General features: G+C 47.4%; 1 long non-coding RNA gene across 1 annotated transcript; it reads right to left on the bottom strand.

The window, feature by feature from the left end:
* Positions 1-5522: 5522 nt before the first annotated feature.
* Positions 5523-15645, bottom strand: LOC111833939 (uncharacterized). Its single transcript, XR_002835868.2, has 3 exons — positions 15144-15645; positions 6438-6512; positions 5523-5743 (listed from the first exon to the last, which is right to left on the bottom strand). It is a non-coding gene; the product is annotated as an uncharacterized lncRNA (long non-coding RNA).
* Between the last annotated feature and the right edge of the window lie 12194 nt (positions 15646-27839).

The raw sequence follows: 27839 nt of genomic DNA, 5'->3' as shown, positions 1-27839 counted from the left end.
TGAGTCAGCGCGTGGCCGTCCCGTTCCTGTCAGATCCTGACGCGCTAGCGGCTGTTGGCTCCACTCGCGGGATCACGCTGACCTCCAAAGAAACCCTCTCAGCTCCCCATGCCGCCACCCTGGCACGGCTATTTTTAACCGCAAGCCAGCGCCATTGCCCACCCCGCTCTCCCCGTCACTTGTGCAAATGTTACACGGGGAGGGCTAAGCGGAGAATGCGCAGGATTCCGTCTGCATGGGGATTCCTCTGATGATGCAGGAACTTAATTCAATCTTTGTTTTCTCCAGCCTGGACAGGCTGTATAATATATACCAATGTCCCTCCTTTACATTGGCTTAATAAAGAAGACGCAATACAAGATTCTTTGAAGATTCTTTAATGGAAATCTGTTCAGGCATAAAACAGGTAAATACTACTTGGATTTCAATTACCACTGTGTATAAAGAGCCACCTGCTGGCCTAGCCGGTATTACTACTGTTTGATTTTTAATCATAGATTATTCATTTTTTGTATTGCTAGATTTGGATGTTATTTTTGTCTCTCCCGGTACGCAAGCAAGCCCAGAGTAATTAATGATCTGCTGTTTGTGTTCGCATTTACACCTCGTTGTGACAATGTCAAACAACCTTGTACAGTGGCACGTTTCGGACCGTTAATGACTGTCGTCCTCGGTGATTGGTCGAAACAGCATAAATAGACCCCCCCCCTCGCCTACCCCATCAGGATAGGACTCGGACAAATGGATCGCTCGCATGACAGGACTCGCTGCATGACATAGGAGAGAACCTGCCGCCGCAGCAGTGCACTATGGGTAATAGTGCCCAGCAGTTGGTGGCTGTAATCACTTCACATTTGTCTCTTAATTACTTATTCATTACCGCCGGTCGGAGGCGTCCGCAGTGCTGCTGCCATGGAGACCGCAGAGACAGCGGCCTGAGGTGAATCCTGCATGCCACGCTTCACCGTTTCCGGCAAAGTCCGGGCCCGCTTCAGTCCGCCATGACACTGAGCACCTTCCCACCTAATCCCACCTTCCCTCCCATACAGCTTTCATCCAGCTTCCTCCATCTAAACCACACGCCTTCTGTGACATCTTCCCCCAGTTGAGGGTTCATAGCTCATGGTGACAGGCTCCTGTGCTCACCATCAGAAGGCTGCTGGTTCAAATTCCATGCTTGGCAGAATAGCCACATCTCTGTGAGGCCTTAGAACAAGGAAAAATCCTTAAATCGCCATAAAATGCTGCAGGGCTGCTGGGTGACCCTGTAGTTAGATCCCAAGCTTCTCTCTCACCCGTATATGTGTGGGTTTATCCATATAAAAAAAAAAACAAGTAAAATAACATGTTTGAACGTACTTGTGCAAATAATATTGCACTGACCATATAACCGCATTTTCACAATTTAAAAATATAATAATAGATCTTGATTTGAAGTTAAAAGGCTCTTTTTTCCATCTTGATGCTGGGATTTCACCCCCCCCCTGCCGCTTTGGGGTGCAATTTGGATGCTCTCCACGTAAAAGCACACATACTTATGCTGTAAAGAGCTGTTTCTGGAACTCTCCAAAACACCAAGGTCACTGAATTCTACTGAAAAGACTTTAACCCTCTGACCAAAAAGAATCGGTGAGGGACCGGACTGAGCAACGTTTCGACATTTTTTTCCAGCAGGTAACATATAGAGAGAGAAGGATTATAGGTTCCTCTGAGACAGAGGGAGGCACTTCCTGTCGTCCCCCCCCATCAGCCAGGGGGGTACAGCCACCTTTGCTATTGACAGAGCCGAAACACCACAACCCATCTTCTTCACAGGTTCTGTAATTTGCAATTTTACTGCTGCTCAAAATCTGCCTTTTCAGGTCTGAAGACAGACACTGAATTTAAAGTGTGGGATAAAACGTGCAGTGAAATACACACCCGCTCACACACACACACCCGCTCACACACACACACGCAAACACACACACAAACTTGCCCACCATTTCCTCACAGTTGGAGTCTGTGGCCTCAGGTGGGAAGGAGATCCTCCTGGTTATTCTGTATCTGATGTGTCCTGTCTTGGGTCCCGACCAAAAGCAGGAGGCATAAAGCACACACAAAGCACGGGGGGCGTATGCCCTCGAGTTTTACGATGATAATATCAGGGAGGAAACGCGGCCCCCCAGCCCCACACTCACCGCTGAATCGGGCAGCAGAGATAACCCTGAGACATTATGGGCTATAATTGAGTAGTATGGGTAGTTAGGGCATTAATCGCACGTGGATCCAGACTTTAAAGGACTCGCAGAGACATTTATGACGATGAATGTGGTTCGTCGCCATACCAACCTGTTCTCTTTACAGCGATTTGTAGTCCACTGGGGTTTGACAGAAGCAGGGGGGCATAATATCACATACATACATGCATGCCTGTATACATACATATATGCATGCAAACATGCATACACATATACATACATACTTATATGCATACATGCTTATATACATACATGCATACACATATACATACATACTTATAGGCATACATGCTTATATACATACATGCATACACACACATGCCACCAGTTAAAAATTATCTAGCTGTTCTTGCATTTGGCAGCAAATTTGCACTTTCTTTTCAGCCAACTGGGACATCAAAACAATACACAAGTACAATTGCAAATCTATTTATTAAATTGGCATAGAAATCTATTTAGAAATAAAAGTACATCTTTTGATATTTCTGTCCAGTCTCATCGTAAGATCCAATCGGCTTTGTTTTAATGGCCCGCAGGGGTGAGATAATGAGCCTTACAGAGTTTCTCTTGTGATTATGCTCTTTTTATGTAATGGTGAGTAAAGCCTCCACTTCACACAAGTGCAATCTGATGTATTTGCCTGATTGTGCACAGATAAAACGTGCATCGCTGGCCTGCATGGCTGAAGCCCAAATGGCTGTGAGCCGCAGAGATCTCCGGAGCATGTGCTCTCTGGGGCGTCAGGAGGAACGAGGACCCCGCGTTCGCAGCGTTCCCACCAAGGTTCCTCATGCTTCTGATGTCCAGTGGTGGTACCATTCACCCTGAGCACACTGCAGTCAGCTGGATTCCCACTGCCTTACTACATTCACTCACAATGTTTCATTTAAATTGGTTTCAGCAATAATAATGTCTAGAAAGTTTACTTAAGTATCGTAACATGTCAATACAATAGATAAAAAGGACATAATTATACCTATCTCTTTAATACAACAAGTCTTTATAGGGACAGTTGTTGTACCCTAAGGTGACATTATTCACCTCTGATTGCTCTGTATACACTGGGGCAGACACTGCGCAAACACTGCAAATCTAAGCAAATGGATGCCATATAATCCCAGGCTTTGGCTGGTGGTACATCTACACACACACACACACACACACACGTAGGGTAAACATATCCTTATGGGGACCGCTCATTCATTTCAATGGGAAAAATGCTAACGCTAACTATGACAACCTTAACCCCTACCCAACCCTAACCATAACCATAAGTAACCTAACAAAATACAAGAGTTTTTGCATTTTTAGTTTTTTCATAGCAGTCACCGATTTTTATAAAATAGAGTTTTCCCTTATGGGGACCAGGAAACCGGTCCCCATAAGGGGGAAAAAAATGGATATTTATCACGTTATGGGGACATTATATCCCCATAAGGATAGGTAAACCCGCTCACACACACACACACACACACACACACACAGACATTGGCATAACTATCTAAATGGGGACCTTGCATTCGTTTCTATGGGGAAAACCCTAATCCCAATCAGCCCCTACCCAGCCCTAACCTTAAGCAAAAGTCACCAAACAAAATACAAGACTTTTGGCAGTTTTACTTTTATAATTGCATTCACAGATCTTTGCGAGGACCTGAAAAATGGCCCCCACAATGACAAAATAACAAGTTTTTATCACATTGTGGGGAACATTTAAAATATGTAATATAAACATAACCCACACACAAGCACTGCCATGTGTACTGTCACACAAAGACCATCACATATTACTGTTACCAGGTATTAGTGATTATTTAGAAAAAAAATTGCAGTTTGCTGTTGGTTGTTTATTTTTGGCTCAGGGACAATTATAAGCTGAACTTGCTAAGCTTAGAATATGCGTATTACAGGTTGGCTGCAGCGAGATATTTGCTGTGGTGTTTTCAGGTTAAGTACCTTGCTTCAGGGTAAGACAACAGCACCGTCCCACAAGGGAACAATATGCCACTGCCCACTACTGATCAGGCACTGAGGCAGTGTCCGCACTGGAATGCGAGGAAGGCCGTCCTTCCGGCTCCAGATGCTGAGTCTGGATGTCATCTCTCCTGCCTCGCCAGGGCTGACTCACTGCGAGCTGCACTCTCATCCACACACCGGAAGAGGATCCAAAATAAAGAGCAGATACATTTTGATTTGTTTAGCGGATGCTTTTATCCAAAGCATTATTCATTTTTTTGAGAACAGAGGTGCAGCTATGCCCTGGAGGAAGGGTCTTGCCAAAAGGCCCAACACAGATGACTCTGCTGACCCTGGGATGCAAACCAATGGCCTTTGGATCACAAACACAACATCTTAGCCTGCAGAGCAACACGGCGCTCCTAGACAAACCAAACCAATGAACCCACAACACCGGAACGTGCATGAAGAGGCATCATAGGCCAGAGAGTTGGGAGACAAAACGTGGACCGTCTGGGGATCCCCGAAGACTGGTTTGAGAAACACTGTCATGTTTCTCACTGCCTCACTGCATGTTGCACTGTCATAGGCGATTTGGAGCATGGCTCGGAGACGCGCGGAGGATACCTCACTGCATGTTGCACTGTCATAGGCGATTTTGAGCATGGCTCGGAGACGCGCGGAGGATACCTCACTGCATGTTGCACTGTCATAGGCGATTTGGAGCATGGCTCGGAGACGCGCGGAGGATACCTCACTGCATGTTGCATGTTATGCTGAGTGCGGGAGGGACAGACAATAAGTCTGAAATGTTCATCACTCCTACATATCGAACGGCCAGCCCGCTAATATTCCTTATACAAGGTGGAGGCAAAACCTGCCAACTACTCATTTTCAATGTAAACTATAAACACCCATAAAAACGTTTTGTCAGTTGAAATTTCCTTGCCTGGCAACCTACTGTAATAGTTCGATTCCTTCATCCTGACTTAAAATGGCAGTAAATAAGGCCATAAAGAAGATTAATGAACAAATGGGGGCCCAGAAGCACAGAGACTTTATTGTTTTAGAAGTTTACAAGGTAGTGAAAGGGGAATCCTTCAGTTTTGGCTTGGTATGGAACTGGGAAGAGTCACCTGCTGACTGGCCGCTCAGGATGCAGCTCCTGGTCCGGCAGCGGACTGGAAAAAATGGCGGCTCCCATATGGATATAAGTTTCGATTCTCGGATCTCGAATATTGGAATATTGGAATATTATTGATGTGCTAATTTCCAAGAGGATAGGATTTCACTTCACTTGGAATATATTGAGATATTTATCATGAGGAAAATCAATGTATTTAATACTAAAAATTCCTAGGAGGCTGGACTGATATGTGGCAGCAGGATGCTCCAGGAGCGAGGGGAGGAGGTGCTGAAGATGGGTCTGCATGCCATTCCCTGGGGAGGGAGGAACATAAGGGGCAATCACATGACCTGCCCCCACCGCAGCATGGCGACGCCCAGTCCTGCTCAATGGTCTGTCTCCGGGCTCCAGTTCTGAATGGCTAAAGAAATGGCAGAGGGGAAGAGCTGGCACCAAAGAGGGATCCACATGCCCAGAGGTATGAGCCAAAAGTGCTACCCGCCAGGTCAGTGTGCCACCTCAGGAACAAGAGCATGGTACAGACCGGTGAGACGCGGCTTGCTGTTGATGTCAGGCTTCCGTGAAGCCTGTTAGAAAACGACAGCGCTCTATCAGTCATACGGGAGGTCTCCGTACCTTGTTGAGGCCAGCTCTGAAAGCATGCCAGCAATCAGGTGACCGGGAGCTCCAGTGAAGTCCCACTGCCATATATTTGGACTTTGGGGCTTATAGTGTTACTCACTGGCACCACTCACCCCCACGCCCCCCCCCCCCCCCACCCCCCGTCAGTAGCGGGTGACCCCGTTCCCCGCTCCTCCCAGTACCTCCTGCTTGCAGCACCCCGCTGGGCCTTCATCTCCTCACTCCCACCAGTGCTGCTCTCGCTTACGCTGCCTCCAGCTCTTGGCTCTCGATTAATCTCCCTTTTTAAGCTGATTTATATTTCCACATGGCACGGCGGACGTCCATGCGATGCTAATAATTCACATTGTACGCACGCATGTGCATTTATTCTTAGCTGCTAAGAAGATGTCTATGTTTTGATCTGCAGCCGTAAACCCGAGAGGCATAGACCTCCGTTGCGAAGGTGCGGTATTGAACACTGAAGTCCTTACCTGTCGTGACATCTTCACCCATCAAGTTTCAGCTCAAGGACCCACTTATTTCCAAAGGCAGACACACGCTTCCACCTGCTGAGAGCATTATCTGTGTCAGGGTCTTAAAGAGAAGAAATGATTAAATGATTATTTCTTTATCATATTCCCCTCCACAGCATCTCATAGATCTTGGGCCTGGAGTGGGCACACGGTGTGTCTTCCAGTACGGCATGACCGGGGATAGCACGTTGTGTGCTGATGCGCCTTCTACTCAGCGGGCGGAGATATAGCGAGCAGCTCTCCGCGTCTTAACCTCTGTGGAACAGAGGCAGGTCAGGACAAGCCAGATACCAGCTGGGCGCGGGACAGAAACTGTGGGACCTGCAAAACCTGGGGAGACTGTAGCTATTACACGAGGGTATGCAGAGGTATATAGAGAGCTGAGCTCAATGCGTCAAAAATAAAGTGAAAGACAATGGGGAAACAATATAAGTAGGGTTAGGGTTAGTGTTAGCCATGTGGGGAATGCTAGCATTGGGTATACAGAGAGGGTTAGCTGTAGGTTTGTGCAGAATGCTAAATTTGGGCACAAAGAGAGGGGTAGCATTAGCCATGTGGGGAATGCTAGCATTGGGTATACAGAGAGGGTTAGCTGTAGGTTTGTGCAGAATGCTAACTTTGGGCACAAAGAGAGAGGTAGCATTAGCCATGTGGGGAATGCTAGCACTGGGTATACAGAGAGGGTTAGCTGTAGGTTTCTGCAGAATGCTAACTTTGGGCACAAAGAGAGAGGTAGCATTAGCCATGTGGGGAATGCTAGCATTGGGTATACAGAGAGGGTTAGCTGTAGGTTTCTGCAGAATGCTAACTTTGGGCACAAAGAGAGAGGTAGCATTAGCCATGTGGGGAATGCTAGCATTGGGTCTACAGAGAGGGTTAGCTGTAGGTTTGTGCAGAATGCTAAATTTGGGCACAAAGAGAGAGGTAGCATTAGCCATGTGGGGAATGCTAGCATTGGGTATACAGAGAGGGTTAGCTGTAGGTTTCTGCAGAATGCTAACTTTGGGCACAAAGAGAGGGGTAGCATTAGCCATGTGGGGAATGCTAGCATTGGGTCTACAGAGAGGGTTAGCTGTAGGTTTGTGCAAAATGATAACTTTGGGCGCAAAAAGAGGGTTAGCTTTAGCCATGTGGGGAATGCTAACATTGAGAATGCTGAAAGGGTTAGCTTTAGCCATATGGGGAATATTAGCTTTGGGTATACAGAGGGGGGTTAGCTTTAGCCATGTGGGGAATGTTAGCTTTAGGCATAGAGAGAAGGAAAACTTTAGCCATATGGGGAATGTTAGCTTTAGGCATAGGAGAAGGATAACATTAGCCATATGGGGAATGTTAGCTTGAGGCATGCAAAGAAGGTTAGTTGTAGCCATGTGTGGGAAGTAAAGCCTTAAACGTGTAGTGAAAGTTAGCTTTAGTTTGAACCATGTAGGAAGAGTTAAGAGATGATTTTTAGAGGAGTATTCTGGGGCTTAACCATCCTATTAAACAGCAACAGCACCAAAAACATACAAATAGTGAGCTATCAAAATATACTGAGCAGTGAAGGAGATAAAAGAAAAGATATGAATAAGATTAGCTTTATTTTTAGCCATGTCAGGAAGCTTAGCATCAGCCTTACATAAATGGTTAGCTTTAGCTTTAGCCAGGTCAAGAAGCTTAGCATCAGCCTTACATAAATGGTTAGCTTTAGCTTTAGCCAGGTCAAGAAGCTTAGCTTTAACCATATGCACGGTTGCCAACCGGTCAGCTGGCGGGAGTGAGATTTTCAAGTCTGCACAAACATGCACACATATTTACATGTATGCAACAGTTTTATTACCTTGTGAATAGTCTGTAGGGTTTGCAAAGTACCACAATGCTTCTGACGTAGCTAAGTTCAGGTTTATAATGGAATAATATAGATTTGCAGTTAGATTTCTTGCTTGAGCATGAGAGTCTGAAAGTGTGGCTGTCGCACCAGATGCGTGACAGTCATCCAACCCTGCCATAAGGAAACAGTTAGCTGTAGCTTCAGCTTTGTCAGCTAGCTTAGCTTTAAGCAGGTGTTCTTGTTTAGTTGTAGCGTAGCCATGGGGAGGGACACGATTTAGTTTTAGTCATGGGGGAAAGGTAGCTAGTGCCAGCTGAGTGTCCACATCAAACCTGAATGATGATACCAGCAACTGGCCACTGCAGATTAGCAGTGTGATGTGGCCAACAGATAGCATGGAGAAGCCATGGGTGGGTATCTCAGATTCACCAAGGAGGGCTGCTCTTTCGCATGGCAGGACTGCCATCCCTGTATTGATCTATTGCCTGCAGCTTGGAGGGTGTGTTGGACATGCATATGCTAAATTAACAGCACCCGGGCTTGTCTGCTTACGTGTCTGTAAGACAAATGATGTGCACAATAAAACGTGTGTGTGTGTGTGTGTGTGTGTTCATGTATATTTTACATTATGGGGAGCAAATGTCCTTACAATGTGATAAAAAAAAACCTTTTATTTTAACCTTGTGGGGATATTTTTTTAGTCCCCACAAGGGGAAACTCAATTTTATAAAAATCTGTGACTGCAATCAAAAAACTAAAAATGCCAAAAGTGTTGTGTGTTGTTGGGCTACTTAAGGTTAAGGTTATGGCTGGGTAGGGGTTAAGGTTGCCACTGTTGGGATTAGAGTCGTGCCCATAGAAATGAATGGATAGTCCCCGCAAAGATATAGATGCCTAATCTGTATGTCTGTGTGTGCGTGTGTGTGCGTGCGTGCGTGTTTGCGCGCTCGTGCAGATGCATGCTGGGAGCAGAGCAGAGGGGAAAGCCCCTCTCAGAGCCTCGAATGCCTGCTAAGTGCCTGAGCTCGGCCCACTGGGAAATCAAGCTCTCCGCAGACAGTACTGCACCCTCTCCGGTCCCGGTCTGTCTCCGCACACCTTCCCTGGGGCCCCCCACTCCCTCCCCCACACACCTCATACTGCCATCTGTTGCTCCCCCAGCACAGAAACATGGCGTACTTTGCACCGCTTCTGTGCTACATTATTTTTGACCTATTAGTGTGTGAGTTTTCCGATGCGATCGTAGGAGCCTCACGGCGCGGGATTAGCATTCCGCACATGCCGTTGTTTCCCGAAACCCACAGTGCTGCAGGTGCCTCCTCCCAGCCTGGACGGGAGGAAACAGGATCATGTTTAATGGATGGATGCTCTCTGCGAACTGCTTCTGCCCTGTGATTGACAGATGACAGACAGTGTGAGCCTGGACACACACACACACACACACACACACACACACATACAGACTTACACACACGCACATGTTTGTATTCATACCTTTGTGGGAGCTGTCCATTCATTTCTATAGGCAAAACCCTAATCCAAACTATGGCAACCTTAACCCCAGACTGTGGCTATTTTAGTTTTTTGATAGCAGCCACAGACTTTTCCCTTGTGGGACCTGGAAAAATATCCCCACAAGGTCAAAATAACAGGTTTTTATCACATTGTAGGGACATTGGGTAATATATAAATCACACACACACACACACACACACACACACACGAGACATAAATCCACCCCCTTTGAACCCCACCCTCCCACACAAAGGGCCATGTGACCTTAGAGCAGCCAGAGATGTTTCATTTCCGTGTGGTTCCAGAAAGCGCCAATGGGCTAATGGATGCTTCTCTTCTTAAAGCTAAACTGAGCTAAAAGGTGTATTTTTGCTTCCAACACCTCCTCTGAGAATGTTCCCTTTCTTGCAGCGTTCCCTGAATGCCAGCGTGACTTTTCCCGCTAGCGGTGGTGCTGGGGGCTTCGCTGCATGACTGACGCGTCCGTACGACAACGGCGACAGGAAGCTCCGACTGCTGCCACCCGCAGCGGAGAGTGACGGAGGCCCCCCCCCCCAGCTACCTGGCCAGCAGGGGACTCAGCTGTTGAGCTGAGTGTTGGAGTAAAGGACCCAGGAGTGAGCTGGGCACCAGGTCACCAACTGTAAGACGATACCCAGATACCCAGATTCTGCTTTGGTTTCATCCAAGCAATGAGGAGCTGGATCATCCATCCATTCCACTGTTTATCCTGGACAGAGTCGTGGGGGGTGAGCCTATCCCAGGCAGCTGGGGTACACCCTGGATGGGATGCCAGCCCATCAGATGGCATGCATACAAAAAAAAAACAATCACACAATACAAGCAATTTAGAGATGCCAGTTAGCCTACTTGCATGCTTTTGGACTGCAAGAGAATACAGGGTACCAGGGATTTACCTGTGTAACACAGGGAGAACATGCAAACTCAGCACACGCACAGCAGGGCTGGGATTTGAACCCACAGCCATGGAGGTCAAAACCCAGAATGCTATGCTTAAGAAACAAGAAAGTCTTTGATGATGATAATGATGATGATGATGATGATGATGATGATAATAATAATAATAATGCATTTTATAATAATAATAGTAATATTAACAATGCTTTAGTTTTATTATATCAGAAATAGCACTGGTAGTAACAGTAGAGACAGCATTAGCAGCAGTTGATGCAACAGTAACAGCTTTATATTAGCAGCAGGTGACACAGCAATTACAATAGTAACAGATCTCAGTTAGCAGAACTTGAAGCAGCAGTAACAGTAGTAACAGATCTATATTAGAAGAAGCTGCAGCAGTAATGACAGTAATAATAGATCTATGTTAGCTGCATTATCAGCAGTAACATTTGTAACAGAACAGAATTAGCAGCAACTGAAGGAGCTGTAACAATATTAACAGATCTATATTAGCAGCAGTTGAAGCAGCAGTTACAGTAGTAACAGATCTATATTAGTAGTAATTGAAAACAGCTACAGTAGTAAGAGATCTATATTAGCAGCGGTTGAAGCAGTAGTTACAGCAGTAGCAGATCTATATTATCAGCAGCTGAAACCAAAGTAACAGTATTAACAAATCTAGCAGCAGTTGATGCAGCAGTAACAGTAGTAACCGATCTATTTTAGCAGCAGTTGAAGCAGCAGTTATAGCAGTAGCAGATCTATATTATCAGCAGTTGAAACTGCAGAAACAGTATTAACAAATCCAGCAGCAGTTGATGCAGCAGTAACAGATCTATATTAGCAGCATTAGCAGGATTGGAAGTAGTCTGTAACAGCAGTAGATCTGCTGGTCGAATTCAGCCGACCCAGGGAGGAGCAGCCTGCTGCAGACAGTGACAGGTGCATGATGGGTTCACTGCGGCAAGGTTGCCCGTGGCAGAGCCCGAGTCCCTTTATCGGCAGGGTCAGGCTGATCTGCTGGGAGGAGCGTACCCCGCTGAGAAGGAAGGGGGTGTGTTTTTAAAGGTTCAGCGGAGGAGGTGCAGCGTGACCCCTGACACATTTGAGATTTGAAATCACAATCATCCCATTATAGGGAGGCCTTGGCCAGCTGACCCCTGCCCTCTGCTCAGATGTTACCCCGCCTGTGTGCACAGTGTAATAAATGTATGTTTATTTAGCATTATTGCAGACCAGCTGCACCCATATGATGGAAAGGCTCCTCCATCCAGTAACGCCCATTGGCATGTTTAGCCAATAAAATCTGTAAATGTCACAAGTGGGGGGGGGGGTGTGGGGCAGGTTATAAGGTAACCCAGGCGGCCTCAACATGGAGCACGTTCGCGTTCACCCCTCACTGGCCTGGCCTGCCGCCTGACGTTTAACATGCAGCCGCGAGGCCGCCGGCGCGTGCTGGTTACCGCCTGGCGCGGCCCGGTTACCGCCTGGCACCGCCTGGCGTGTCCGTGCGCATAAATGCGCTAAGTCTCAGATTCTTCTTTGAAGGGGATCAGTGTTTTCTGATATATTTAGAAGGACCATCTGCTTCCGTGCCGAGTCTCCAGATTTGTCTCACCACGCTGTCCGATGCTCGACTGTACAGATAAGTGATCCGGTTCTGCCTGTACTGAGACGACCCGGTCCTGTTTCGCCCCTTACAGATCCCCGGCATGATGAGTATTCCGTTTAATAGCCAGTCGTATGTAAACTGAGGAGCATGTGACAGCTCACTAGCCATATCTGATATGAGTATTTCTTAAGTATTGGTTCTGATAATATTTATCTACAGATCACGCACAAATGATATCCATTTTCACCGTAATAGCTTTTTGATGGCAGCGGTATCATTGTGCTCCATAGAACGCAAAATACGTGCTAACCCCAGAAGCCCGTGGAAGCCAGGATCCCCCCTCAGAAAAATAAACTCATCTCCTGTTTCCACACATGCCACTTAAACGGCATTAAAGTGATATTTGAGTAAAAACCCAAAAGAAAATGAGGAGCAAATGTCTTTACGGGATTCCAGTGTGAGCATTTTGCGAGATTCATGCACAGCTATATTGGTTAAAATGTTTAGAGACAGCTGTAACAAACAACTGCTGGATTGCTGGATATATGAGATGACCCAAATATTCATTTCTCATTTGCATATCTTTAAGACTTTAGCAACCTTTATTGAGGTTAATAGCAAGTGTAAACCACACACTACACCTAGCTAGCACAGGCCAGCGCCAGGCTGGGAGGGTTTGTCTGCGAGGGGAGCTGAGCCAGGTGCCGTGGGGCTGATCCTAGAACTGCAGGACTCCTGAGCATCAGTAGACTTCCTACCTGTGGATCTGCTCTTCAGTGAGAGTGTAAAAGCAAACAGGAGTTATTAACTCCAGCAAGGAGTGCCAAAATCCAAGCTGTTTCAATGACTGAGCACTGTACTGAGAAACATTGAGTACTGTACTGAGAGTCTGAGAGAGTCCCGTACTGAGAATGATGGAGTACTGTACTGAGAATGACTGAGTACTGTACTGTGAATGGCAAAATATTGTACTGAGAGTCTGAGAGAGTATTGTACTGAGAATGACTGAGTACTGTACTGTGAATGGCAAAATATTGTACTGAGAGTCTGAGAGAGTATTGTACTGAGAATGACTGAGTACTGTACTGAGAAACAGAGAGTACTGTACTGAGAATGACATAGTACTGTACTGAGAATGATGAAGTACTATATTGAGAGACTGAGAGAGTACTGTACTGAGAAACAGAGAGAATTATACTGAGAATGACAGAATACTGTATAGAGAGACTGGCATCCTGGTGAATATATATGTGTGGATTATGTGACGCGACCCCCCCCCCATGACCCCCTACAGACGGACGCCAGGCCTGCAGGCCTCATTCTTCCATGGCCCTTTTGATCCCCACATTTGCACTGTTAGGGATTTTCTGTTTGTTCTCTTTGAAAAGCAGCGCTTGCCAATCTGTGACCCAGCTGCTCCTGAACTTTCACACGGAAGAGAACTAATGTAAAAGCACCTAACGATGGGTGTAAGAGCACAGACAGGCTTGAGGTGGGTGGGTTGAGTGGGCTGTGAAAGGAGCTGCACCGCTGCAGTCTGGACACCAGGGGGAGCCGGATGAGGGGTGTGTGAGTGTCCCTGTGACTCTCTCAGCCTTCTGTAGTGCCATTGGGAACACGACATCCCAGTGACAGTCTGCCATTACATCATACACACACAGGTTTGTAATTATATCTTTGTGGGGACTCTCCATTCATTTCTATGGGGAAAACTGTAATCCCAACGTGACAGCCTTAACCCCTACCCAGCCCTAACCTAAACCATAAGTAATGACATTCACAGATCTTTGTGGGGACCTGAAAAATGATCCCCACACAGTCAAAATTTTTTATCACATTTATCACATTTGGTCCCCACGATGTAACATAAACATAATCCACACAGCCGTGCGCGCACACATACACATACTGCTACTATCCGCGTGCTCTTTAAACTGCACTACAAAGGGATATGTGATTTCCCTGTCGTACTTTTGAGATGTGCCAGCTGGCAGATTTTCAGAGGATGTACCGCTCAAGGCGCCCATCGCTCGCAGCCTGTTGCCGCCGGTTACACGCCGTAACCCTGATTAACACGCCACTGGCATGGGTGTGTGTCTGTATCGCTGCCACATCCAGGCTACTAACCTGAGCAGCGTGACTCACAGCTCAGATTTCTGGAAAGCAGTATGGTAACGTCACGAGCATGAGGCCCTCAGCCGACTGAATGGCATATTGGTTCAACTGCAAAATTATTTGTGATGAGCCCAAAATAGTATATTGGTCCAGAACACAGAATTGTAGAAAGAAAATTGTGTATTTACAGCTGTACCTGAGGTCTTTAATAATTTTAGTACAATTTCAAACCCCGGACTTGCTGCAATTGTATACCTTGATTGCTCAGCACTGAGAGAGAAAATTACAGAAATATAGAGGATTTTATTTGACTTTTTTCTGCAAGGTCACGTAGCAGAAAGCAAGCTACTTGCATGACACTCCTTCAGATCCACTCCAGGTGGGGAAAAAAACCCTTTTCCCTATTTTTTCACTTTGCTATCTTACAGGAAGCTACGCTCGAGTCTCTGGGAGCACTGGAGATGAAGTAACAGACAAGGAGCATTGCAGGCCCTAACTATTCCAGGTCAGTAGCGGATCCTCCTCCTCCTCCTCCTCCTGCTCATTCTGCATCAAAATATGATCGGGGATAAAAATAAAACCCTGTGAGTCAGGCATGTGAGTCTCTCGCTCAGCCGGCCTCCCCCCCATGCGTGTTTTTGCATAATTACCCAGCGTTACATGATCGTCAGCCTCCCCGCTTTTTTGGCATCACCTGAAGTGCCTGGGAGAGGCTTGGGAAAAGCCTCTCGCATGAGTCACGCTGCCCCCCAACTCCTTGCCTCTGTCACCGTCGCCAGATACTTGAGCTTTGGCTGCGTGGGCAGCTGGGGAGAGCGTGTGACCGAGGGGGGGGGGCCGCGAGGAAGAAGGAGAGAGTGAGGGAGCGAGTGAACAAAAATCCGACGTGCCAGCCCTTCTCTAATGAGGACCCCCTGTCAGATGGAAGGATTGTCACCACTGCCCAAGTGCATCACCCTTATCGCTCATAAACGGCCAGCGACGGCTTCCTGGGAGCTCCGTTCCTGCTAAACTCCTTTTTGCCTCATTTGGTTGAAACGCTTTGCCTTTTTTTTTTGTTTCACCAGCATCTGTCAGCCTCTCTCGCTTTAATTTTCCTCACTTCGGCACACACATAATAAATCAGTCACTGATTTATTATGCCTTTGAGTCCCACGCTGCCTCCGTGATATCACTCCCCTTTTCTTACCGCTACACTGTTGTGCGCCACAAATTTCTTTCCCCCTGGCAACATGAAGACTTCAGCCAATGGTTCCAGATGCCTTGTTAAGTAATTTCTCAGCATGAGATTGGTATTTGTCCTCTATTCTCCAGGCAGCAAGACACATTTCTTACCGTAGCTGTAGGTTTGGTTTTGGTGCATGGATGAGGGGGAAATCACATCCACCCCCTCATATCCCAAACATCTGTACTATAGGCCTCCTCTTGGTCACACTTTAGCAGACGTGCCTAATTAGGCACCAGGGGAGCTTGAGTGGGTTCCCCAACCCACAATGCACTTCGGCTGCTATATGCAGTCCACTTGTATTTTAAGCAGAATGGATGGTGGAGCTGCATTGCATGGAGGCTGGTATCAGTAAAATCAATAAGCTGAGCATTCCTGTAGGCTTAGGGTGACCAGATAATCCATGTCAGTGAGGATACGTTGAGCTAGGACAGGATTTGTTAACTACTATTTCAATTAAAAGACCTGGATATCGCTTTAGCACTGAGTTCTTGTTGTGTGCTGATTAGTCAGTCTCTTTTAATCATGCATGTGTCACTAATGTTAAAGTGGAACAGTTGAATGAGTCTTTCAATCAACCAGTCAAAGCACAAGAAGAACGGAACAATTTAGCCAAACACATGAGCCTTTCAGTTTTAAATTAGTTTGTAAAACCTGAAGTAGCTCAAAGTGTCCTCCCTGACTTGGATTATCTGATCAGCCTATCTAGGCTTCACCCAGATTCTTAGCTTCTATCTTTGATTTATTTGTTTTTTCTTTCCTTTCATCTGCAGGACAGAGGAGTTTGACTTTTACTCCCTGCAAATGTCTTAATGTAGAGAGACGCCAAATAAGTGGCTGATGCCACAAGCTCCCAACGGGAGACAATTAATCAAAGGTCACGCTAGCCAGCGCTAACAGCAGGTAGCCTCGCTCTAAGTCGTGTTTATTTATCTGCCTTCCTTTGGGTCGCTCCATGTTACTAAAACAGCTTCTGTCTTTCTTCTTGCCGTCCATCTTCAGCTGTTCCATGCTGTCTCCTTCCTCATTCCGCTATCTCTGTCAGCATAATACCTCCACATATCTCCTTCCTTCTTCCTCTTTTTATTATTTTTCCTGTTTCTCTTTCCACTCCTTTCTCCTCCCCATCACCAGTGTATCTTTTTTTTTTTTTTCTACAAAAAAGGCAGGTGTGAGCGGGTTTAGGTTCATATTCAGGTTCAGCTTTTGTTTCAGGTTCAGGTTTAGAATCAGGTTAAGGGTTAGTTTCCCCTATATATGTTCAGATTCTGATTAAGATTTAGTTTCTGATTCAGGTCCCGGTTCAGGTTTAGATTCTGAAATTTAGCATCAAATTAGGTTCAGTTTAGGTTCAGGTTTAGTTTCTGGTTCAGGTCCAGGTTCAGGTTTAGATTCTGAATCAAATTTAGCTTGTGGTTGTGGTTCAGGATCAGGTCTAGATTTCGGATCAGGTTTAGTTTACAGTTCAAGTTTAGATTTAGGTCCAGGTTATGTTTCCAGTTCAGGTCCAGGCTCAAGTTTACATTCACCTGCAGGTTCAGCTAAGTGTTCCAGCAGAGTGCATACCCTGTTAATGTAGACTTAGCTGTCCGGGGGCTACTGTATCCTTCCCTTCCCTGCCATAGACCACCTGCCACTGAAGGGATGAATGAGGTCATTTCCTCTTCCCTGTGTCCCGTAAAGAGCTTTTAACAGACCCACAAGTAAATACATAAATAAGCACATAAATCAAAATGCATCAGGCTTGCTGTGTCATTCAAGGTGAGAATCTCAGCCGTTTATATTATATATGAGAGAGCAGGGAGGGGAGGGCGACGGGGATGAAGTGAGGGGTGGAGCTTGGCGATTTAGGGAGTTATGTCAGACTAACAACTGACACAATGTAACTGCATTAGCAGGCTGCTAATGGCTGGAACACAGCGTCCATTGACACGGCACATCTGCGCACATTAGCCCCAGAGAAGAGGGAGTCTCCACAAAATCACTGTAACAGGAAGTAGGCCACGTAGTAGCAAACTTGTGGCAATCTTGCTGAACCCCCATAAATAAAAAAATATACTGTTATTCCTTCTTTGGGGCCAGAGCTGCTGCTGTTACACAGACTCACCAGCAGGCTGAGAAGTTATGGTGATATCACTCTGTCAACCCTGGGATTTAAACTGACAACCTACTGATCACAGACACAGCATCTTAACCTGCTGAGCCACACAGCACTCCTATCACAGATGTTCACCTTCCACCATGAGAGACCGGCACGGTATGCCTGAGTAAATGTGGCCCCTGCTTCCCAGCCCAGCCTGGGACATCATAAATCCGACCCGTGACGCACGAAAAGACAAACGTACGCGCACAATGCGTAACGGTGAGTGGGGCGTGACCCAGGCCAGGTATTTCTGGTTACAGCCTCATTCTGTCGTTGTTATGCAACAGCCAGCCAGCCAATGGGAAGAGGGGCAAGGCTGGTGGGAGCGCTCTGGATCCCTGCCAGGGATGTGTAATTAAACACCTACACTCCTTTAGGGACAATTAAAGTCTCGCCGGTCTGCGTGCAGAAATCTCTGAAGAGTCCTTAATGTGTTCTGTTATTTAACAATTACCCTTTCAAATAAAACCACATTATTAGATGCGGTTTTTCACTTTATCCGAGTAAATTAAAATGCATCTGAAATGATAATTTATGCATGCAGTGCTCGTTGCAAAACAAAATGCCACGATTCGCTTTGCTTCTGGACATAACCACTTAAGGGTCTCTGGTCCTGGTCTTATTTTTGTTCTGTCATCTGAAAGGTAGATGTGTCTGCATCATCAATGACACCTTTCAATTACAGGAAAACTTCCAGGTTCTTGTGATGTAATAATGAGGAGGGACAAGACTGGACAAGACTGTGCAGGATGGTTGCGTAGGGTTCTGACACAGACTGGTCTGTTAGCAGCTAATTACAGAGCCGCTGACCTCCTTAGCTACATAGAGAAACAGCACGGTAACATCAGGACCCAGGTGTTGGCAGCCAGGAAGCTGAGGTGACCAAAGTTTTGCCTGAGTTAATTTATAAAGCTTCCTTTATTGTCAATCAGTGGATGAGTCGGTTTCCATGGGAACTGCTGAGTGTGAGGCCAAAGGTTTGCTGTCCTCCGGGGCCCGACGACGCTCTTCCACTCCGGTCAGTTTGCCGTTCCCCAGATGCCACATTTTTTTACCATATTTAAAATGTGAATATGCCGCCTGCACTGGGATTATCTCTGAATAAACAATTTACTGACAGAATCAGAATGAAGCTTTCACAGACCGGGTGTATGTGAAGCTCTTTGTAGTGTCATGATGTGTGCATTGACTGCAAGTTACTCACTTTATAACCAGCATGTGATTTCCAGAGCCCCCTTTCCAGAAAGATCATGCCCCTCCTCCCCCACTGACCATTTGGTTTATTATAAGAAATTTGACCTATTGTCTCATAACACTCTGAACACACAACTATTCACATACGGCTCTCAGAGCAAGAAAGGACTTGTACAAACTGTACAAAATTATACATTAGCCCATAAACCTAATAGCATGTTTATATTCTACTGAGATGCACTAAGGAAATTGCATTTTCTCTTTCCTCTTGACAGTTTATGCTAATCTATTTGTCCTTGCCTTTCATTTCAGACTTCCTTCAGGTTAAGAACACCCACTCAATGTAGACTGAACCCTCTCTGTATGAAAGACTTTGCATGGCCTCGTTATACAATTGCTCTGAGGTCACAAATTGCTCATAACCCTAATTAACTCTACCATAACTCTAGTGTTCAATCTGCCCTATGTTTGGATGTGATTTTTTATTTTTTTACTGACTCTCCATACCATGTGGGTACTTCGCTCTCCGTCACGTCTGTTAGCACATTGCAGGGGATCATCCATTTGACGAGATTTGCATTCCCGTCCAAGTACCTGACATGGCAAAGCCTGCCAAGAGATGTTTCGGCGAGACAGACGGATGGGATTTTCCACATGGGCTGGAAGAAAAGAGAGGTCCTTCTCCGGCAGTAAGGATCGATACTCGCTGCTGCTTTAGCGCCGGGAAGGGACGCTCGCCGTATGGAAACAGGAGACGATGCGTGAAGCGAGCGGCATTCGAAAACCTTGCTCATATTTTGCGTGGACATTGCCAGATCCGAGCCGGACACTCTTACATTCCGGTTCAAGGATTTGTGGCAGCACCGTATGTTGTTTATTCATTATTTATTAGCTTAGCAGGTGATGCTATCCAACGCTAACTGGCGTCTGGACGCATTTCAGAAGATGGGCGCCACCTAGCTGTTCTCAGGCTCTCAGGACCTGCATTTATCTCCTACCACCCATCTCCATAAACGGAGAGCAGCTGGTGCCCTTCGAGTGCCTGCTCCTCCCAGGCGCGTTGAAAGACTTAAAACCTCAAGGTCTGGCTCTCTTTTTAGCCCCCCCCCCCCCAGTCCCATTTCTAAGGTTTGAGATCCAGGAGAGCTTCCAGGTCCCCGTCGCTCGATTGCTTTTGACATTTTCCGACTTGGCAGCCGTCACCCACTTAAAGGGTCTGGCAAGATGGGCGTCGGGGATCCATCAATGCCACCCTCAGAGACATCATAATAACATCTTTTTTGGGAATGAGCCTTATGAAAGCTTTCGGGAAGCACCCGTTTTGGTTTAGTTATGAAGGCGTCTGCCTGTTTTACACAACCCCGTGTTTCTTTGCATCTAATGTAAGATGGGAATCTCATTACCGCCTCCTAACAGCCTCTTGTACTCACTCACATGGATGCCTGCTTCCCCGAAGCATTAGAGGTCCAGTACAACTCAACGGTACAAGAGGTAACCCCTGATCCCTCGGCTCTCATGCCGTTTGCCCACACCGCTGAGCAGCACGCTGACTTACAGTCCATGACCATGGCCCCGGGTTCTACATGCTCCCCGTGTCCCTCTGGGAGCAGAAGAGGGGTATAGTCTGTCCGCACTCGGCTAAAGTTGCACTGACTTGTAATTAGATCCTTCAAAGCAGCTGATCAGCGCATTGGCGGCGGGGGGGGGGGGGGAGGTGTGTCAGTGTGGGAAGTACAACAAAACGTGAAGGACAGTCATTCACTTGCTTGCTGTGAGTACGAAGCACACACACACACACACACACGCAGGTGCGCGCGCACACACACACATACATCCGGGATGATTCACAGAGGTATTAAATATACACCTCAAGGGCATCGCATTCAAAGAGGAACCTCTCTTCACAGCTGCCTGATCTGTATGTCTACAACAGCGTTAACTATGCTGACACTTCCATGGGCAGCACTGTGGCCTCAGGGTTGTGGGTTCAAGTCCCAACCGGCTCTGCAGCTTGTGTGTACTCTCTGTCTGTGTGGGTTTCTATGGGGTGCTCTGGCCCCCCTCCAGTCCGAAGTGGTTTAAATCACCACTCACCTGTGAGGGACCGGTGGGACTTGCCGCTACTGTGATAGGCCCCAGGTTCACCGCAACCCCGCACCAGAAAAGCATTTCTGGGAAATGCAAGGAAATGTGACAGTGGCATTTACACTGTGGCTTTGTGCTTGACAAGGCTTGAGGATTCATTCAGAAATAATATGTTGTTCAATTAGGTGCCTGATACTGTTCTCTGAGAAGCAGGCTGAGCATCTGACCCTGTGTAAGAGCGGAGGGGCATGGGTCAGTCGGGAGGAGTCACCATCACAGCAGCGCTGACGTGGGGAGAGTCTGACGGACACTCAGCAGTGACTCCATCGGCAGTATGCAGAGTGACACATGACTCCTGAGAAGGTCCTCCTCCAAGAGGGGTGAGGTAGACTGGGAAAGCAAACCATACGTCTGGGTCAACATGGAACCCAGGGAGGTAGCCACTAATTCACAGTAATCCCAGTATTAACTAATGGGGGAGGTTAGTGAAGGGGGGCAACTACAGCCGGTAATGATCTCTGACATGGTGATGATGATGATTATGGGATGGCAATTATTATGAGATGATGGTGACAATAATGATGATGGTGCTACGGATGATGGCAATGATGATGATAACTATGGTGATGATGATGATGATAACTATGGTGATGATGATAGTGGTGATGATAACTATGGTGATGATGATGGTGGTGATGATGATGGCAATGATGGTGATGATGATTGTGATAATGGTGATGATGATGATGATGATGATGCCGATGATGTGATGATGATGATGGTGATAATGATAACTATGGTGTTGATGATGAGGATGATGATGATAACTATGGTGATGATGATGGTGGTGATGGTGATAACTATGGTGATGATGATGATGATTGTGATGATGATGATGATGATGATGATGATGATGATGATAATGATGCCGATGATGTGATGACGATGGTGATGATGATAACTATGGTGATGATGGTGATGGTGGTGGTGGTGATGATGGTGACGATGATTGTGATAATGGTGGTGATGATAACTATGGTGACGATGATGATGATGATAATAACTATGGTGATGATGATGACGATGGTGACGATGACTGTGATAATGATGGTGGTGATGATAACTATGGTGATGATGATGATGGTGGTGATGATGACATCATAAACGGTGTTAAAGGTAAGGCTTTAGTGCTCTGTTTTCACTGTGTGTGTACACCGTCCCTCCTAACACCCCTCTGTGCCATGAGAAGAAGATTAAATACTGGCTGAAAAATCACCCATTGGCCCAGTTATTAACGGGTCAGAGCGATTACACTGGCTAAACGGACAGGACAGATGTTCATAGAATTTCACGGCTCCCGCTGTTCATAATTGGGATGGATCTGAGGAGACTTCACACTGCCATGGGAATATCATTCCCGATTGAAACATCCATCATCTTTTCTTCAGGAGTGTCTTTGTTTTTCTATTCTAATTCATTGCACATGAAGGGAGAGTCACTGTGTGCTCATGAATGGACTGAAAAATGGCGTCGGTACCCAGAACCCCTGCCTCATATGTCATTTCCTGTAAAGACCCCAGTCACGGAGAGCTGATATTTTCTGTCTGTTTCCTCTTACATATGATCAGCACAGTAATAAGTGAGACCAGAATCTGGAGAATGGATAAGAAGAGGTTCACTGTACCTATATAGGCAACAAACATTACCTATATTTTACCTATAAATAAATATACAAATTTATAGTCAACCACTGGATACCCACAATAGCAAGGCAGTGACACATACAGATGTCACCCTAATGGAGCAGCGACTGCGCCTTTCAGATCCGGGCCACCAGCTGGGGTCCTCCTAAGCTTGGGAGTTGTCCTCTCTTCTAATCCTGTGCTTGTGCACATGCAGACAGCTCACCACAGCCGCAGTAAAACCGCAAACAGTAACTCGAATGGAATGGAAATGCCACTCGATTCTGAAAAGCTTGTTGCTTTGGGCTCGGAGCCAGGCTCCTCCCAGGCTCTAGAAACATCCGTGGGCCACCTGCGACCTGCCAGCTACTGTCACAGCTGACAACCCCTCACGGGGAGCGGCAGTGTGTGACATGCATGCGTGTGACCCCCCCACAGCTACTACACTGTACAGTATATGAAAAAAACGCAGTTCTTATTTAGGAGATGCTGAAGTGGCGTGGGGGCGGCATGGTGGTACAGTACTTAGCACTGCTGCCACTCGCCACTGGATCCAGGGTTCAAGTCTCCACCATGGCTCAATGTGTGTGGAGTTTGCATGTTCTCCCCATGTTGCATGTTCTCTGTTGTCATGGGGTCTCCTCTGGGTACTCCAGTCCCCCCCCCCCCCCCCAAACGTTGAGGTTAATTGGAGTTGGTGTGTGACTGTGCCCAGTGATGAGCTGGTGCCCCATCCTGGGTTGTTCCCTGCCTTAGACCCATAGGCTCTGGACCCCCTGATGACCCTGAATAGCACAAGCTGTGACAGAACATGGATGGATGAAGAGGCTTGTCCTGCTAACCAGCTAGTTAGCACCAATCTTCTGACTTGCTAGCTAGAGAAAGAAAGAACATCAAAGAAAAGCCCTATAAAGATGCAGCAAACAATACAAAGTCAGGCAGCGGGGGGGTGGGGGGGGTTCAAAGTGACTTTTTGAGTGGGACCCCAAAAAGAACAAACGCAGCCCTGCTCAGAAGGAGCTTCCCCCCAAGCCGGCCGCCTCCCGGCTCCGCGACCTTTTTCGCGGGGAGCTCTCGGAGCACGTGGGCAGCCGCCGAGTGAGAGAACTCCACCAGAGAGCTGCGACTCGCCAGCCCATAATACATCACCCATCTGCTCGTGGCCCAACTGCACGCAGAGAGGCTGCTCTGAGTCGCTGTTGTTGCTAAATGTTTATATCTGATACTCGTAGCTGTGAGCTATACAAATATTTTGGATTTAGTTTTTTTTTGTTGTCTTTCAACATGATTGAATTAGATCTGTCTAAACGAGACCGCCGGTCGATAGTCGCCAGGGTGAGCAGCTCCATAATGCGGGGATTATGTGCTGAATATTTCTCCCGAGTGCTGGCAGTGATTACACAGTGCGGCCGCTCCCATTGAAACAGGCCTAATCGAATTTCACCCCGCCGCTCACGAATGGGAGACAGGTAAAGGACCACGTTCCCCCGACGTTCCCCCGATGCTGTGCAAATCAAGCGTGTCGTATGTGCTTTTCGGCTCATAGAAAGGTAGGGAGTCTTGTGGGGGTGTGGGGATGGGAAGGTGGTGATTAGATTCAGAGGAGCATAAATAGGGGCCGAGTGGTTCTGTTTTCCTCGTCAACGCTGAGCTGTCAGTCGGAGGGTTTCGTTTACTGTCACTAGACTGGGGCAAGAATTTGCCCCCCCCCCCCTAGCCCCCCTACACCTACTTTACTGCTGATGCCTAGATCAATTAAGGCAAAATAAATACGGGGCGCTCTGCTCAGCGAAGGTCAGACGGCCGTAATTCGCGTCTGGACCCAGAATCGATAGCTAAGAGCTTCGAGGTGAGTGGTAACTGCCGGGCCTCGTCGGGTAGGTAATTACATTTTACCCCCGGTTTAATCTGCACCGCTGCGTGGGAACAAGGTGGGCGGATTGCCGCGGAGGGGTCACCCCTCCTCGAAAGAAAGCCGGATTCCATTGGCGCATCCCACGTGCGGCCGTCACGGAGGCTACAGACAGTGTACATAAACACCAGGGACCGGGCGAGATGGGTAGCCTGACCTGGTCTGTGTGCTGAATCAGGGTGGCAAATGCCTTTTGGCTAATTAACTCATTGCGGGACTGCTTAGCTGCAGCTTGTGACAATGCATGAGAAAAGGATTGTTCTAGAGCTTTCATTCTGAGGAACCATCATCGGTGGCACAGCCGAGTTGGAACCCCAGAGCAAATTGTTGTTGTTAAAGCCGCGTAATTTGACTGGAGCCTTGATCAAAGTATTTCACCCATAATTCACCAGAAACTCCGCCAGATTTTAGAGTGTTTTTATTTGAATCTGTTCATCCTGCCCTTATAAGATGAGATAAACTTTATGGATCCCAGGGGGACTTTCTGGTGCATAGAGCAGCGAGATAGGTGAAGTGTAGACAAACACAAGACAAAGTGCAAAAAGAGGCAAGTACATAAAGTGCAAACAATTTTTAAAAAGTACACAGTACACAAACAGAACATCCTAAAAAAGAATATTAAGGAGATTAATAAATAGAGCTTCTGTTCAAAATCCATTGTCACAGAACTCCATCTCTGTTTTGGGAGTATCCCCAAAGCGGGTCCAAACCAGGTCTGACCTGGGCTGTAGGAGGTTTGCAGCTCTTCAGTGGGCGTAGAAAAAGGCAGGTGCTGGAGTGCAGCCGAGCAGGACCAGCTGTCCTGAGAGCCGCCGTTCTCCAGCATCGGCCATCAGTCACACAGAAACGTGCACCTTCCCAGAGCCGCTGGGTTCTGCCTGTGAAAAGGTGTGTCAGCCTCTAACAGCATTTTAAATCTCTTTTATGGCGGACCTGGGAAATATATACAGCGAACATGTGTGCTTTTTGCTCGTAACAAATCTAGAGCGTTAAAGGAAACACGAAGCGCGCGTTTTGTGAAGGGGACGCAGGTTTGTAATGAGCTCTGTTACTCACTCACTCCCTGCGTGTCAGATTCCCGCTCCGGCCGATGCCTTTCGGGGGTCGGGGGTGTCGGGATTTTTTTGGTAATCCAGGGTGTTGGGATTGCTGAGTGTTACAATCTTGGTCTCTCTCTGGTGGGACAGGAGGAATACAAGCCTGTGCAGTTTCTGCGATAAACTTTTAAAATCCCTGATTAAAGATTCCCTCATCACCAGAAACACGATGACCGCAGCTCCAGCTCTCCTTCCGTTCAGCTCGTTTTATTTAATCATTAAAAAATCAAGGAGGTTTTTAAAGAATATAGAGGAGCCATCGGGCCGGTATGAGGAACACTCGGCACTGCCGGGAAGCAGCTCTGCATTTTGCACATAACGCATCTCATAAACATCCATTTGGCCCACGGCGTGACGTGAAGCCAAAGCGATTGGATTGCGGTTCCCCCCGGTGAGTGAGTCTGGCGTTTCCTGATTACACGGGTCCCGCGCGCTCCATCCTGCTTACCGAGCTGTCAGCGGCGGGGGGGCCTCCTATCAGGACCCGGGCCTGTCGGTTTGGACTCCGGGCTCGACCGGTTTATTCCCAATCACCCCACGCCACACATCAGCCTCCTGAACCCACTTTGCTCCAAATGTGTCAGACGAGGCGGCTGGCCTCTGAAAATGGCCGCCTTTCCTGAGCCGGAATCACCGTGTAAATTTCTCCCTGCTGGGTGGTTACCTTTGAGGGCTACATGTTGGGGGCTCAGCTGCTGGGCGACAAGAGGCTCTCAGCCCCCAGTATAAGCTGTGAACCCTCCTGATGTCAGAGACAATTCCAGGATTTTTTAAGGTGGAGGTCATAATTCATATAGAGGGGCCATCAATATTATTAGCCAATTATATGTTTTGAATCGGTGAGTCACAGGGGAGGGGGCATTCTGGGGGCCAATCAGCTTTCAGCCCTGTGTCCCCGCCCCTGCACACACACCTGCCTGAGATCCTGTCAGCAGATGGGTTAAAAGCCGGCCTGAGCTTGGAGACGGCGTGTCTTTATGTGTTTAAACACACTTCCGTTTGACCGCCGACTGAAACCCGATGTTGTTTTTCCATTTCTTGTTGGCACTGATCGATGGCTTGGCAGATGGAATCCGTCGAGGGTGAGATGAATGGACACCCATGCTTCAGGGGTCAGCACGATTTTAATGAAAGGCGTGGGGGAGGAGAAACAGAACGAAAGGGCTCTAAACGGGCGCTGTCGGCAACCGCGTCTTCGTCCGACTCACAAGACTCAACTGTTACCCTGGCGAGTTCCCTTTACTGGGATTAAGGCACAGGGTTATAGCGCCATAACAACCCAATCATTAATCAGCACGATACTGGAACCTGAGTGAAGTATAAATAATCCAACACCACGGAGACAAAGCCACTCTCCTGTGGACACCTGCGTCTTCTCCACATGACGGTGAGCGGGACACGGCTGGTTCTGCTGTCCCTCACCGTGGGGCACCGGTCGGATCCGTAATAAAAGAGCCACCGGCAGAGACACCTCTCGGAAAACCGTGGGATAACTGCCACTTCCCAGCGGTTTGCAGATAAATATCGAATGCCACTGAAAGGCCATTATGGAGCAGGACTGTAATTTGACCTGTGAATGATGTTATGTTAGCCTGGCCAGCACCTTTGCTGGTATTTATGTACAACAGAGACAAAGGCGTCTGTAAAACATTGTTTGGTGGCGATACTGTGAAAGTACTGGTGTGTGTGGGATCATAGTCTGTCACCACAGCCAAGAGTAGAAGGAGTGGATGCTGGAAAGGGGGGTCAAGGAGGTGAATCGAGGGGTTCTGGATTCAGGGAGTCCTACTTTTACTTAAATTGAGAAGTGACCTCTCCAATGAACATCAGCTCATAACCTGCCCACCCCACCACCTGCTATAGACCACAGGCCCGCCTTGCTGCCTGCTACAGACTACAGCACCGGCCCACCATCTGCTATAAACCACAGGCCCTGTCCGTCCCCCTGATATAGACCACAGGCTCGCCCTGCCACTTGCTACAGACTACAAGCCAGCCCCACCCCACTACTGCAGACCACAGGCTGCCCTACCCCCCTGCCACAGACCACAG

This window comes from Paramormyrops kingsleyae, chromosome 17, assembly GCF_048594095.1.
Source record: "Paramormyrops kingsleyae isolate MSU_618 chromosome 17, PKINGS_0.4, whole genome shotgun sequence".
Lineage (NCBI taxonomy): Eukaryota > Metazoa > Chordata > Actinopteri > Osteoglossiformes > Mormyridae > Paramormyrops > Paramormyrops kingsleyae.
This window is presented reverse-complemented; position numbering and strand designations above follow the sequence as displayed.